Source organism: Protopterus annectens, chromosome 6.part0 (assembly GCF_019279795.1).
Source record: "Protopterus annectens isolate FY-2018-M chromosome 6.part0, PAN1.0, whole genome shotgun sequence".
Classification (NCBI taxonomy): Eukaryota; Metazoa; Chordata; order Ceratodontiformes; family Protopteridae; genus Protopterus; species Protopterus annectens.
Window position 1 is genome coordinate 1614561547 of NC_056737.1, and position 17237 is coordinate 1614578783.

A 17237-nucleotide genomic window follows, 5' to 3' on the forward strand; every position below is an offset into this window, starting at 1 on the left:
ATGTTCCTGTCTTTGTTTCTAGATTAGACTTAGTGGGTCCACAGTGTTTCCCCCACTGGTTATATCCTGCCTGTCGTTTGGGGAGCAGTGGATTGTTTACTTCTTTTGTGTGTTTGTTTGTATGTTTCCCCTGTTTGGCTGGGCGGGGTAATGGTACATGTTACACATATGTTGATTGGGCCCCTCACCCCCATTGGTGGTGCCTGTGATCATATGTCATTCTTATGTGCTGTATCATATCATAGATATATATCTGTGTATAGATACACACACACACACACACACACACATATATATATATATATATATATATATATATATATATGTATATATATATATATATATATATATATATATATATATATATATATATATATATATATATATATATATTGCTGTATATATATATATATATATATATATATCTAACGACATGTGGATGTATGGTTGTCTGCATATGTATATATCTATATGTGGGTATTTATATATATGTATGTCTATATATGTCAACATATGTACTACAGACAGGGAGAGGTATATATCTGTTTAGTTATGGATATATATACACAAACACATACATCTACATATTTAGCTATATGTCCTGTAATGTTGACTGGTGTTGCTGGATACTATGTTTGTGGAAACGTCAGGGGTATGTGTGGCTTTGTGGTTAATCACATTGCCTGTGGTATGCAGGGTCCTGGGTTTGAGCCTTGCAGGAGATGTTTATTTTGTTGCTGGGCAGAACACCAGCCATTGGATACAGAGTTATTAAGGCACTTTAAAGCAGTTGTAAGCGGGTTTGCATGGAGGTAAGCACTGCTAACTTCCGGTTACAATGTCTTACACTCAGTTAGCTTCTAAATTGCTTAACCTGTGTAGGCAGTGCTTACCCCTGCGCAAACAGGCTTACACCCGTGTGTGCTTCCCGTATACCTGATTTAGACGTTCCTATTAGGTTTTGTATGCATACCGGGCAACCTTGTGTGTCACATATGCTTTGCGATACCTACAAATAAAACTGTTAGTATAAACAAAGTCACACGTGAAGTCTATTGTTATTACCAGGGAAACATTTGTCCCATGTGGGACAACCCAAAAATTGGGTATTCTACTTTCCTCTAAAACCATGGCTGCAAAGGTACGCATGGCTATGTGCATGGACTACAGCATGTGGCAGATCTAGGATACTTGGGTCGGGACAATGTGCAGGATGAGTCCCGAGGGGAGGAGGAGTGGAGGGTGGGTAATGTGTGGTGGTGTGGTAGCCATGGGCTGATAACCAGGGAAGGGATGGTGGCTGTGTGTGTTGAGTGGGGGGAGCGGAACTGTGGGTAATGAATGTATGAGTCGAGGATAGCCTGGGTTAGATGAGCCTGTACTGGTTGGCCCACCTAGTGTGTGGGGAGAGGGGAATGTGATATAAACATGTGAAACATAAAAGAAAACTAATTTAAATCCCTATTTAAATGAAACACTTACAATAAAATGAACTTGGTTGTGTATTGCAGGGCGGACATGTTTGGCTGGGGGGGTATGCTAATCCGTACGAGACGTATATTATTTGGGGCCTCTCGACCCCATTAATGGTGCATGGGGATATATATGTTTCTGTTAATCTACCATTGTTATCTACAGATGTCTGGCCATATATACCTATATGTGTATATATATTTGCTTACATATTTCTAACTATGTCTGTATATACCTACATAGATATAGATCTGCGTACATATATGTAACTTTCTGTGTATATGTGGACATGTAGGTGTTGACATATATATGTGTAGATTTGTCGGCATTTGCATGTATATATGTTCATATATTTGTATATGTATATATTTCTAGAAATATGTGTATATATATATATATATATATATATATATATATATATATATATATATAAAACTACATATATAGATATGTTGTATCCGTTTAGATAGCAATATATTTACAGACACACACATTCAACTAGATGTAGGTATACATTCTCTGTACTGCTGCATGACTGGGCTGGATGTTATGTTTCTGAAAATAGGTTTATGCATATCTGGCATGGCTTAGTGGTAAATCAGTTTGTGTATAGTGTGCATGGTCCTGCGTTTGAGACTTGTAGAGGCTGTTTATTTTGTTGCTGGGCAGAACACCGGCCATTGGATACAGAGTGATTAAGGCACTTTAAAGCAGCTGTACGTGGGTTTGCGTGGGGTTACACTGAGGTAAGCACTGCTAACTTCCGGTTACAGTGTCTTACACCCAGTTAGCTTCTCCTTTGCTTAATCTGTGTAGGCAGTGCTTACCTACATGAAAACATACTTAAACATGCTTACTAGTGCTTACATATGCTTACTACTGCTTATCTGTGCTTATACATGCTTACTACCGCCTTATTCATTATGATACTGACTCATCACATGTGCATTTCCTGCAGTACTGCAGTTCATAAATATATGTTATTTAGTGGGTTTTGCAATACAAATATTGGTTATAACATGCTTTGCCATGTAAAATAGACTGTGCTGCAGTGGAACTCAAACCAGGAATGCCTGCTCATTAGGCAAATGTTCTGCCCCCTATACTATTGCTGTACTGCTTCATTTACTTATTTCTTCCCTATTATCCTCTTCAACCTTTTAAGCTGCTTTAACCGTAGCTAAGCAATAGGCACACCCATGCACCTATGGTTAGCTGTACTCGGAGTTTTAAAAAAAATGAAGGGGTTTCTTCTTTTGATTTTTATGTCCTGTTGCTGTTGTACACATGTGGAACTGTTGGGGATATGTGGACACCTATGAGCGGTCTCGCTCATTTAATTCCACTTTGTGCTGTTCTGCATTGCAGGGGCATGTTTATTCTGAAAGCTCTGCTCTCAGACATGCCCCCTGCACTCATACATGCTCCATGTAAGCCTAGGAGGTCAGGCAGCATGTCTTCATTAATATGCATGGCGCGCTGCCGTCATCCTCCTACATGGGTGCTTCCATGCAGGACTAGGCTAGTCCTGCATGGAAGATTAGTGAATCCGGGGAATAATCTTTTAGGTTTTGTTTGAAGGAAAATATGTTAGAATTTTTTTGGATGTGCTGAGGGAGAGCATTCCAGAGCTTGGCTATTTTATTGGAATAGAGAGAGTCACCATAATAGTTGTGAGATTGGGTAATTTTTAGCAGAAGTCTGTCAGAAGACTGAAGGGACCTGATGTTTATGCTGGGTTCTACCAGGCTTGAAAGTGCAGGGTAGTTGCTGGGGTTGTGTATGACTTTATGGACAAAAATTGGTTGGTTTAGAGTTAATAGGATGGGAAGTTCCAGCCAGTTGAGGTGCTAAAGAGAGGAACAGTGATGAGTTTTATGGGGATGATTGGCTGCAAACCTACCTATTTTGTTGTAGCAGGATTCTAGATCGGTAAGGTCAGCCTTGCGAAGGCTGGTAAAAATATGTGAGCAATAGAAGAGTGGAGATAGTAAGTGGGATCTTGTTGTGGCTAGTCTAGCTTAGTGAGTGAGGTAAGGTTTGGCCCTGTAGAGAGTTCCAAGTTTGGAATGGGCTTTTTTGTTGTTAGGGAGATACGTGTATTACATTTTAGTTTGTCATCTATTGTAACTCCTAGGAGTTTGGTCAGATTAGTTGGCTCAACTTTTGTTCCCTTACAGGAGTAAATAGAGAGGGGTATAGAGCTGGGCTTGTATGATTTGTTCGTGATAATCATTAACTTAGTCTTATTTGGGTTTAGAATTAGTTGATGTTTGGAAAGGTATTCTACTATGTCCTGAAAAGATTTTTGCATTCTGTGTTGAAGTTCTTGGGGAGAAGGTGCTGAACAGATAAGAGAAGCTTCAACTGCATATTGGATGATCATTGCAAGTTGGGTGGCAGAGTTTAGGTTATTAGTAAATATAACAAAGAGGAGGGGCCCAAGTATTGGTTCCTGAGGTACACAAGTAGATACAGGAAGTAGAGGAGAGAGTTTGTTTTCCCATTTAGTAGCCTGTTGATGGCTTGACAGATAGCTGTGAAACCAGGTAAGGGAAGATGAACTGAGGTTGTATGTTGCAGGTTTATTGAGTAAAAGTTGGTGGGATATGGTATCAAATGCTTTTGACATTTCCAGAAAAATTGCTGAAACCAACTGTCCTTCATTTTTGAGGTGCCAAATAATATTGGCGAAGGTTATTAGTGCAGTGTTAGTACTATGCTTAGTCCTGAAGCTGTGCTGTGAGCTGGATAGCAGGTTGTTAGTGGTGAGGTGATTAAGGAGCTGTTGGTGGATACATTTTTCTAGGATTTTAGCTAAGGGAGAGATGATGGCAATTGGCCAGTAATTTGATATATCTCCAGAGGGACCACCCTTGTGAAGGGGAATGATATGAGAAATTTTCCAAATGTGAGGGACATACTGTTCAGAGATAGAGTGATTTATTAGGATGGATATGGGGTAGATGATGGATGGAGCAGCTATTTTTAGGAATTCATTAGGCAGTTGGTCAGCAGCAAGACATCAGGGTTTTAAATTACTTAGGAGTTTTTTATATACATACTTTTAATGGGTTTGAGGGAGAAAGAGTTTGACTTCTCAGTGGGGAGGCAGTTATAGGGAGGTATTGTTTGTTGTCAAGGAGGGTGGTGATAGAGTTTATAAAGTGAGGGTTGAACTGAGAGACTAGGGGCTCAGAGGTAATACAAGTGGAGGGGGCAGGGGTGGAGGTTTTACAAGGGTTAAGGAGGTAGTTGTTCTTTTGCCAGAACTTTTGTGGGTTGTTCAGGTATTTTTGTTGCATGGTTTGAAAGTAAGTTTTTTTTTTATCGATGGTGATTTTTTTCTTAGCTTGGTTTCTTAATTACTGAAATAAAGTGAAGTCAGCTGTGTTTTTGGTGGTATGATATAGTGACCATGCTTTATCCCTGTTTGATTAAAGATTTAGTGTCATTAGATAGCCATAGTAATTGTGTGGCTTTAGGGTGAATTTTCCAGGTGAGGGCAAGATTATTTAAGATTTTAAGGAATTTCTTATTGAAGTATTTGACTACAGGGTCTAGCTGAATGTTTTTTAATGGTGACTAGTCACAATGTTGAAGTAGTCTTTTAAATATATCAGGGGTGAAGTTTTACTTGCTTTGGGTGTATTTGAAGGGTATGTACGTTTGGATTTAAATTATTTTTCTTACTAGGAACATAGGAGCATGGTCACTTAGAATGACAATTAAGCAGCCAGCTTGGTACCCCAGGTTGGGCTTGTTGGTTAATATCCAGTCAAGTAGTGACTATTACTTAGAATGTTTGATGGTGCGGGTGAGGCACTTCATAATTTGGGTGAAGATGTATAGATTAATGAAGTTTGTGGGACAGTTAGAGAAGCAGGAGAGCCAGTCAAGTTTAAAGTCACCTAGGATGATAGTTTCTTGGCTGAAAAAGGAAGCAGACCAAGAAAGGAGGGATTCAATGCTGGGAAGGTTGTTACTGGGGGCAAGTAGATGGTGATAATATTGATAGCTTTGTGAGGATTGAGTTGCAAGCATGTGACCAGTATTTCTGCATTGGGAATAACTGGGGAAGTACAGTTTAGTTTTTTCCAATTTAAAAGAGTCTTTGAACATAATTGCTAAACCACCACCTCATTTGTTTAGTCTATCTTGTCATATGATGTTGTAACCATTAGTTGCTACTTTAGTGTCTTTGATGTGGGGATTTAACCAGGTTTCAGTTATGATGGCAATGTCTGGAGAAAAGGTAGGCAAGGTAGCATAAAATTCAATTATTTTATTTACAAAGCTTCTGAGACTGAAATTGGTCATTAGTAGATCCGAGTTAGAGTTTATGGGAAGTGAAGTACATAGAGATGAGTTAGTGGGAGTTTGGGTAGTTGTACTAGAGGTGAAGACTGGAACATTGTGGTGACTTGCTGGGAAGTTACTGTTAGGGCCAGAGTTAGTAATATATGTTTAAAGACACATTTTCAGTGGTATCTAACAGTTGTAAATAAAGCTAGCACTTTTATTCCAGTTAATCAGCCCACTATTACTGCATTTAAAGATATTTGTGAACAACAAATACATAAAGTACTTGAAGAAGCTTCTTTTAAAAAGGTTTAGAATTTAAAAAGTGAACAGGATGCACTACAGAAATTATAAAATAATCATGAGATTGTTATAAAAGAAGCTGATAATGTGGGTGCAGTTGTTGTAATGGATCATAATAAATATATTCAAGCTGTATAAAATATTTTGGATGATCCATCTGCTTTTAAAGAAATTACAAGTCTGGACGTTAAATATGTACAACATATAAATATGTCAATTTATGAACTACAAACTATGAATGATATCTTCTTGGATTTATTTAACTTTTTTTACTGTTCCCTATCCAATAACTCCTGTTTTGTATGGTTTGCCCAAGATACATAAATCAAAAACTAGAAAAATGAACTTCCACGGGAAAATAGATACACAACTGAATAGTCTGTTCTAACACACTTAGGAAAGCACAGACACCAAAGCTAGCACTTTCATTCACTTTATTTCTTGTGAACTTCTTCAGAAAAACTTTGAACTTCACCCACAAGCACTTTTATATAGTAAAATAATTAATCACATGATAAAGGATGTCATGAAAATAATTAAACAATTATCTAAACTTAATTTTTTTTTGTAAAATACCATAAAATACAAAAATCATTATATATATGAATATATCAAATGCTGGCTATATATTACTGTTTCATTTGTAAAAAACAATATATATAAATGTTTAAGTATCCCAACCATGAGACCTATTATCTTAGGGAGGGGTTGGGCAACCAAGCCGCTGTCTATTTACCTTCAGGATGTTTAGAGCAAATATATGATTTATGTCAAAAGTTTTATTAAGGATACAGGTGATTTTTTTAACTCATCTACATGCTTGATTTGAAGATAGAGGTTGTTTTGATTTTATTTTTGTAACACTTGATATAACATCTTTGTTCACCATAATTCCCAATGACTATGATATTTCTGCAATCAGGGAGTTATTATGTGAGTATAGTGGAAAATCTGGTAGAGAAATTGAGACCATCTGTGAATTATTAGAACTTGTTTTTGAGAATAACATCTTTATATTTGATAATCAATTTTATCACCAAATTGGGGGTGATGTGATGGGTACCCCTATCCTTAACATCTATTTATTTTTATTTATTTATTTTACATTTGTTTACCAGGAGAGTCCAATTGTGCAGGTTGCCCATTTTCAGCATAGGCCTGGGAAGAAAACTTCCAAAACAGTACAATAGAAATAATACATAATAGTCACATAAATCTGCAAAAATTACATGTAGGAATAACAATGGAGTAGAGTGACATACAGCATAAGATTGCCAAAAACATATATATATATATATATATATATATATATATATATATATATATATATATATATATATATATATATATATATATATATATATATATATATATATATATATATATATACAAATAAAACTGAGAAAACACTGGCGAAGAAAATTATTAAAATAAAAAAAACTTCCAAAGGCAACTGTAAAATGTAAATAAAACTAGGTATAACACAAGAAGAAAGAATGCAGCAAGTAGAACTTGTTGCATTCTTCTTGTGTTATTCTAGTTTTATTTACGTTTTACAGATGCCTTTGGAAGTTTTTTGTTTATATATATATATATATATATTTATATATATATATATATATATATATATATATATATATATATATATATATATATATATATATATGAAATTATTACTGAGAAAATACATTTAGAATTTATAAGAGAGAAATTCTAGATGTTAGGATGAAGAGTAGAAAGAGTAAAAATAAGTGTTTAGCTTCACGGGGGAAATAAAGTAGCTAGGTGGGGCATGGACCCATGCTCAGTTGTGCCTTAGATAAATAGAGTAGTTGATAAATGGTCAATTTGGGGTTATGAACTATATATAAGGAGTACTATATGTTCAGAAGCATTTTTATGAGGCATCTACAACTACATCTATGAGGCATCTAGCATACAGTATGGTATTGGATCTAGTGGGGGATAACCTGGTTGTGAGCAAGTACATTGCTATAAGCTGGTTATGTAGGAGTGGAGGTGGAGTTTAATGTTGTATTTATTATCTAGGATCCAGATTTCTAGAGGAAGGGTGTTCTGTGCTTTTGCAATGGCACTGGATTAGAAGGAGTCACCTGAATTATTATTGCATTGAGATATTTCTACTAATGATGTGTGGGTGGATCTTAGGGTATGGTTATTAGTGTAATGGTTTAGTAGGCCTTGCAGGGCTGGAGTGTTATTGGGGTGGTATAGGGTCTTGTGAGCTAATGTGAGCTGATTATAAGTAAGTGTGGAAATTCTAGCCAGGACAGTTATTGTAAAGCTAAACAGTGGTGAGACCTGAAAGCTGAGTCAGTAGCAAACTTTGCTATTGTGTTATAACAGTTAGTTAGTTTGTTTAGGTCTCCTTTGTTTAAATTATTTAGAATAAGAGAGGTATAAAGTAGTGTGGAGAGTAGGTGAGTTTTTGCGATGGTGGCTCTACTGTTATCGGTCAGGTAGTTTTTGCATCCGTAAAGTGTGTTGAGTTTTTTATGGACTTTATTATGGTTTGTGATATATATTTGTCAAATTTCATGTTATTATCTATAATAATACCTGACAGCTTGGTTTGTGAGACTGGAGAGATGGTAGTATTGTCTGATGAGATTATTTTACATGGGGGAATGGGGTCAATGGCTTTTGAGGGATAAAATAGCATTAGCTGTGTTTTTTGGGTTAAGTATCAGTTGTGAATTGGATAACCATGTTTCTATGATTCTTGGGTAATTTGCTGCAGTAGTTGGAGGGAGGGGTAGAGCAGATTAGAGTGGAGTCATCAGCATACTGGAACAGATCGGCATGGAGTGTGGCTTTGTGGAGGTAGTTGGCAAATATTGTGAAGAGAAGAGGTCCAAGGCTGGATCCTTGTGGGACACCCAAGGTTACTGGCAGGAGGGAAGATATGGAATTTTGCCATTTTACAGCTTGTCGGTTAGATAGGTAGTTACTGAACCATAGTAGAGAAGGGTTACTTAGACTGAGTTTAGAGAGAGTAGTTAGGAGCTTGAGGTGGCAATTAGTATCAAATGACTTGGAGAGATTGAGAAAGATAGATGAGACCAGGTGGCATTGTTCCTATGTTGTGTTACAGTGTTAGTAAAACTGATAAGGGCTGTGGTAATGCTGAGGTTGAGTCAGAAACCATGTTGGATATTGGCTAAGAGATTATTAGTTTCTGATTAGGTCCCCTATATGAACCTTACTTTGAATAAATGGGAAAATCTTTATATATGTATACACACATACACACACACACACACACACACACATATGTATATATATATATATATATATATATATATATATATATATATATATATATATATATATATATATATGGGATCACTACATAATCTAGAACTTTTGGAATACCGAATCCCAAAAATCTTGAGACTATATAGCCGAAACCCCTAAATACCGAAAGACCAGAAGCGCAAAATTTAAAATCCCGATGTTCGGAGATACTGAAGTAGTGCTTCTGGTGTTGCAGTTTGTTGATGGATAGGTGGAAGTTTAGGTAATTTTCTATGTGTAAGTGTGTTGGTTAGGGCTTTAGTGCACGTGTCAGTGTGTTTTGTGACTGTGATTTGTGTGTGTGTGAGGGACTGTAAAGTGTGGGTGTGAGTTTCCTTTGTGTGTCTGTGCGATCTCGGAGTTAGTATATTTAAGTAGGGGGTGGGGGGTCTGTAGTGTAGGATTATATGTTTGATTGTGGGGGGAAGTTGTGTGTATGTGTGTGCTGTATGTGTATTGTATGTTCAGGTTTTTGAATTTCGTGCAGTCTCGAGATTTTGAAATTCGATATTTCAAGATTTCAAGATTATGTAGTGATCCTATATATATATATATATATATATATATATATATATATATATATATATATATATATATATATATATATAGGTCCAATGTTATAAATCAAAAGTGATTTTTTTGATGACGTATTTTTTGTATGTGGAGGGTAATGAAGTTAAATTGCTTGATTTTGTTAATTTTTTAACACTACTTCAGACTTTTTAAAATTTTGAATGGCTTCATCTAAAGTTAAGATAAATTTCTTGGATAATGAGCTCACATATGATGGGTTAGGCACGCATACAAGTGTTTATAAGAACCCTGTCCATAGAAACAACTATTTGCACAGAAGTATGCATGCACAACATACTTTTAAAGGAATAGTAAAGGGACACTATTTACATATTAGTAAGCTAAAGACTGACTTTGATAAGTGTCAAAATCAGATGCAAGAGATAACTGCAGAACTTAGACCTAGAGGCTAACAGAACAAATGATGGTCCCCTTTTATAATGAAGTTATAAATGATAAGGATGGTAGAGCACGGCTATATTTTAAAACCAATTCTGGGTATATTAATAGTAACCCACACTTACAACATGATAACACTTTATGTTATTTAACTACATATAATTAGTGTAGTGAAGAGATAAAGAAAATCATTAGGAATAATTGGTGCATTTTAAAAACACTACCAGAAGTGGAACAATATGTGGGCAATAGCCCTTACTTTCTCTTATACAAATTGTTCGAGCTTGAAAAAATGCCTTTGTTATAAGAATATGACTTATTGTAAACAGATGATGGGTACTGTCCCTTGTTATAACTGTTCAAGTTGTGACTTAATAAATTCTACAAATTGCTTTATACATCCTGTTACGGGGAAATGTTATAAATGCCTCTGCTCTGCTACCTGCAATTCCATAAATATTATATATTCAGCAACATGTAAAAGTTGTTCTAGTTTTTATATAGGCAAATCTACTCAAAAGTTAAAAGAACAGATAACAGAACATAAATCTGAAATGAGAAGGGGTGTTATTAATGATTCCTTGGCCAAACATCAAAAAGAAAATTGTAATAAACATTACTTTATATTTAGGGTAATGGAGTCACTTACCAGAAATATTAGGGGTGGTGATTTAAATAATAAGTTGTAATTTAAAGAATATGATTGGATTTCATATCTACAGCAAATCATTTACCAGGTATTAATAAAATGATTACTTTGAAACCAGTCCTCAAACACAAACAAATGTGTCTGAGGTAATAGGTAATTAAATATTATGTAACTGAGTGACTATATTATTGATTGCATTCTTTTATTGGCTGTATGGCATCACGTGCTCATATATTTTTGTACTTAAATTACTTAAAATGTGACTTTGAATGTTTTTTTTTTAATGTACTGATGGATTTTATCTGAAAGCTTTATTTTTATTACTTTTATTAAACTATTTCATTCAACGTTGCATTGTTCAGTTTGTTTCTTTTTGTTCCATTTTGGGAGGCACATTAGATATGAACTCTTTTGTGGAGGCTTTAAAAAGGTTGACTTCATCAGTTAAAGTCAGTGACACTTAGCTTCCCCCTTGAGAAATTGCAACATGGTTACTCGCATCATCAGTGCTCACTCCTGCACTCTCAAAAACTGTTCATTACATGGAAAATAACAAGACAATTCAAAACTATTTTTTTTGCTGCAGGGAAGTTGTATAAAAAGAAGTTGTTATATAAAGAAAGTATTTTTATTTTGAAATATGACACTTTATTTCCTCAGGGTCTGAATGTGGAATGTAACTGGAGGTTTCTTATCTGATGAGAAAGTAGTATTAAGTATTTTTTAATGTTTATTGATTAATTGGTTTAGGCTGCTTGTTTAATTGTTAGATGTATTAGGGTATATAAACTGTGTAAGTTATGTGATGTTTTATACTCCTTGAAGGGGGTTGCCGAAGCGCTAGAGGTGCAATAAACTGGTGTTTTAAGTGGATTCTTCATCTGTGGTCTTCAGTTCACCTTTCCTTTTTGGTTTGTGCATCACATGGATGAGCAAGTGACTCCCAAGATTTCATGATATGAGGTACATAAATAGGCCATCAGTAAATTTGTTTTACAGATTTTCTTGGTTAAAACTGCTACACCCCCCCCCCCCGATTCCCCTTGTGAGTGAAGTAAATTGTCTGGTTTTGTGTGTAGGATATCATGGTCTTTTCACCTGGCACAGACTATCAGAATTATCCTTGATTTCTGACTCAAAATTTTTCACTTTCAACTTACCTTCTTGGTGTTTTTGGATGGGAGTGCTAATGACAATTATTAGTTATATATTCTCTTACATATTTTATTACTTCAGGTTATGCATGCTAATTCATTTTCATTTATTCTAATAATTTTCTATTCAGTTTCTTGTTTTTAAAAAAGTGTCCCTGTGTGGGGCCTTTTTCCATTATTTTTTTTTTTGTTTTGTTTTTCTCCCACTTATAGATGGAAGACACCTAATTTTTTAAGCCAGTTTGTATAACAATACTGTTTTCTTTTCAAAATGATTCCAAATAAGTATAGCAATTTTAACCAAAGACCACTGCATATTTGATTCTAAACTACACCTGTCATATTTAGGTGACACACATCTTTCATTTAGATTATTAGGATTAGGTTGACCTCAGAGAGTTACATTTCAGTCATCCATATGACAACTGAATCAATAATGTTGTGTTGTCAACTTCCAAGCATTATCTCATGAAGACTTCTTATCTTCTGTCAAACATGACAGTTTCACAAACACCACTGCACCATTGGATCACAGAATTCTCAGACTGAATTATATTAGTTAGGATGGCACAAAAAAGGCAGACACACACACACACGCACACACGCACACATATACACACACACACACACACACACACACACACACACACACACACACACAGACACACACACACACACAGACACACACACACACACACACACACACACACACACACACACACACACACACACACACACACACACACACACACACACACACACACACACACACACACACAAAGTTGCAGCGATGAAGTTATCTGCTAGTCCTAAAACAAATGGAGAAAACATCTGCAGGAGAAACAACTAATTAAAACAAAATTGCAGGCACCACTGATGTCTTCAGGAAACACAAATAGCAAACCCCATACGTTAGAAACAAAACTTTAATAAATACAAGTTGATCACTTTCATCTGACTCAACAGGACATCAGAACTGGTGTTAGTTAATTAAATCAAGTTTAAATATACTTAATCAAAAATTATGTGGTCAAATAGGCCCAATGAAATACAAGGTATAATAAAACAATCACAGTCAGGGTTAATTAAGCAATAAAAACAAATCAGCTTTGTTGCAGCTTAAATTCTAGTTAAGAATGATTCCTTGTAAAGGCAGTTAAAAATAAGTTTCATAACCTTAGTGGATAAATACAGTTAAGAGAAATAAAACTGAACCAATGTTGTAATAAAAATACAAAAAAATAGGAATATAGTAATCTGAACCCTGTTTACAACTTTGTAACTCTTAGTTGCAGCAGACTTTTTAAAGATATACCATAATTTAAATCTGGGGATGTGCTTGCATTCAGTCTAATCTGCCATAGCAGCTCTTTATGCTTTATTCTTTATTCCCCTGGACCACCCCTGGGGTTGTACGTAACCTGGTCCAAAATAAAGAAACAAAACTTTATTGTTTTTTGTACACATCATTTTGTGTTTAAATAGTGCATTGTTGACATTCCTTGGCTAATATCATAATATTGTTTGTTTTACATAGTGTGTGCTCCATTTTGTCACTGTCAAATGCTTGGCAAAAATCACAATATACTATGTATATCACCTCATATAAGAAATAAACAAAAAGACTGACCATCTAATATAAGAAATCTTTAATAACAAAAAACAATGCTTTCAAGTGTCCCAGACTCTTCCTTGGTGTTAAATTAATTAACCAGTAATTTGCATCACAATTTATCTAAAAAAGCTAGCCTATAGAATAAAGAACATCAATAAAATGATACTTAAAAAATGGTCAGTCATATATTCAAATATTAATAAAAGCATGAGTGCATAAAAGCATCTATACAATAAATGACATCTATGAAAGACATTTATAATGTAAGTAAAAAATGCAATAAAAATACAACACAAAATGCATAAATAAGTACAATAAATATGAAAATAAGTAATCTACCCAAACTATGTAACATAGCTCTGCTTTTCTTTTAGTAGAGATTTGAGACTGTTTGTAATGTATTAAGTCCTGGTGGTTGATCAGCCCTAAAGTAATTGATCCATTTATATTCTGCAATCTCTCTTTTATTAATCAAATCCCCCCTTCTCTTGCTTGGAAATACTTTTTGTAGATTTACAATCAAATATTTTAAACTCACCTTACTGCTGTTCATAAGATTGAGGGTAAAAGTGCAAAAGTTTAAAATTGTGAGTGGAAATCCCATTACCTCCGAAATGTCAACATGTAGATTCCATTTGCAGTTTTGAGCATCACTGTGTACAACAGGATCGCTCTACAGTGGGAATTAGGAAAAGTACCCTTTTCCTCACTGTAATGCAATCTCGGAGTTGGAATATATAATTAGCAGGGGGTGTGGGGGATGCAGGAGGGCTTGCCCCCCTGCAAAACATTGTTAGTACATCTCCAGATATCCAGGTAGGTCAAATAATGTTGAATTTGACATACCAACATTATTACGTTCGGAGCTGTGAGCAAACAGTGTGCACATTTTCATCAATTCGGTTCAAGTAAGTCATTACTCACAAAACCAGTTTGCACAATTATTTTTTTCAGACACCTTTACTGAATTATCATTTGTGACATAGGCAAGTTTACCTTCATATAAAAGTAATCAAACTATAAACATAAACGGTATACTTCACATATATTGCTATATAAATATAAATATATATATATATATATATATATATATATATATATACACACACACACACACACACACACACACACACACACATATATATATATATATATATATATATATATATATATATATATATATATGGGTCTATATGACTTGGTCGACAGTTCATATGATCGACTGTTTATTTGGTCGACAGTTCATTTGATCGACAAGCATTTTAGGTGGTGGGCTTCGCCCCTCACACCCCCCCTAACTATATATATCAACTCCAGGGTCACACAACATTGGGGAAGGGGGCAAATGCTTGTCGATCAAATGAACTGTCGACCAAATAAACAGTCGATCATATGAACTGTCGACCAAGTCATATAGACCCATATATATATATATATATATATATATATATATATATATATATATATATATATATATATATATATATATATATATATATATATATATATATATATATATATATATATATATATATATATATATATATATATATGTATATCATATAACCTAAGCAATATTACATAAATTATTCAATTCATGCCTTTTTTTAAACAAGAAACATCTTAACCTTCACTTATAACATAAGCAATCATACATTTATATAAACGAAAACAAACCACACCGACACAATCCTAGCTGCAAGCATTTTACATTACGAACCATACTGACACACTCCCAGATGCAAATATTATATATCACTTATAATCTACCAATCTTTCTTACTCAAACATTACATAGCTCATTTAAGTCCTGCCACCTTTTAAACCTCATTCCTTCCTTATATATATTGTTCCCACAATTCCCATTTTATTATGTAGTTTGCTTCTACCCTTTTCTAAAGATCTCAGTTCTAGTTGTTTTATCTCTTGCACAATTTTGATAGTAAATCTTTTTTTGTAATACCCTAAACTTAAAAGTATGATTGCTACCTTGTTGATGCATGTGTTTAAGCAACACATTCAGCTGTATTCCTCTATGAACTTCAGATAAGTGTGACACTGTTCTGTCTTTTAATTTTTGATTGGTCTTACCTATAAAAAACAATTACATTTCTCAGTCAGCAAGGTAGACATTTTCTGTCATACAAGTAACAAAGACAGTAAAAAATGAACATCTGATTAAATAAAGGGTGCATAAAGTCTTTTTGTTGATTAATATATTTACAAAATGTACTGTTATAACATAGGGCACTGACTTTTTTTACAACAGCAGTTTCTATTTTAATCTTATCAAAGGTAAGATCTTTGTAACATAAGTATTATTTTAGAATTTTTTCTTTTTTATATATGAAATGAGGTTTACTACCAACAATTTTCCTAACTTCACTATCTGATTCCAAGATGGCCCAATTCTTTTGTATTATAGATCTGATCTGGGGGATTCTCCTATTATATTTAGTGATATATCCCACTAACCAACTTATATTTTCTGTGCGTCATTTACTAGAGATATGTTCATTTCCAAATAAGTATGGCTTACCTAGTCTATCCCTAACATAACTGACTGCATACTGTCTTTAATAATTTGTGGGTCATATCCTCTCAAATAAAAGTCATCTGCCATACTATTCATTTCATGAAAATAACTCTGTATCAGCTGTATTAAGTCTGCTAGCCCCTATAACCTGATTCTTTACTATAAATGTAACTAGGATGAATACTATTATTGTGGCTATATCTTGTAGCTTGTATATTTTTCCTATATATTTTAGTATCTAACCATCATTATATAGAACATTTAAATCTAAAAGATTCACATTACTTATAGAATAATTAAGATCAAATTTTAGATGATTTAGTTTTTTGTAAGTCAAGAACAACAATTCTAAGTGATTCTATAATTCCTGCCCAGAGGAGAAAGGTGCCATCTACATATCGGTTATAAAAATTAAATTCCCATTTCTAAATTTTTTACAGTTACTCTGAGTATCAAACAAATATAGTTCTTCCCATCTTGAAATTACTAGGTTGGCATAGCTAATGGCAATGGGTGCGCCCATAGCTACCCCTAGTAACTGATGGAAAAAGTAATTGTTAAACAAAAATCCGTTGTTGCATAACACTGCATCCAACATTGAACAAATAATTTCTGTCTTAGATTCAGAAAACGTAATATAAGTGTCAAGAAACTCTCTCAAGACAACTTATCAAAAACTATTGGAAACTATTTGCGGTGGATTCAAAGCTTTTTCAATGTCTTGGTCCCAAGCCATGTTTTGTGTACAAAAGACATCAAAATATAAAAGAAAAGTGTGAGGGAAAAAGTTCAGTTACCCCACTAGTTGCAAACAACACTATGTTGAAGGGTTTAAAAAATGAGGCATGTGTAAACAATGTAAATATTTACATGAGGGGAAGGTGCTAAAACTTAATATTGTCCCTTATAAGTTCA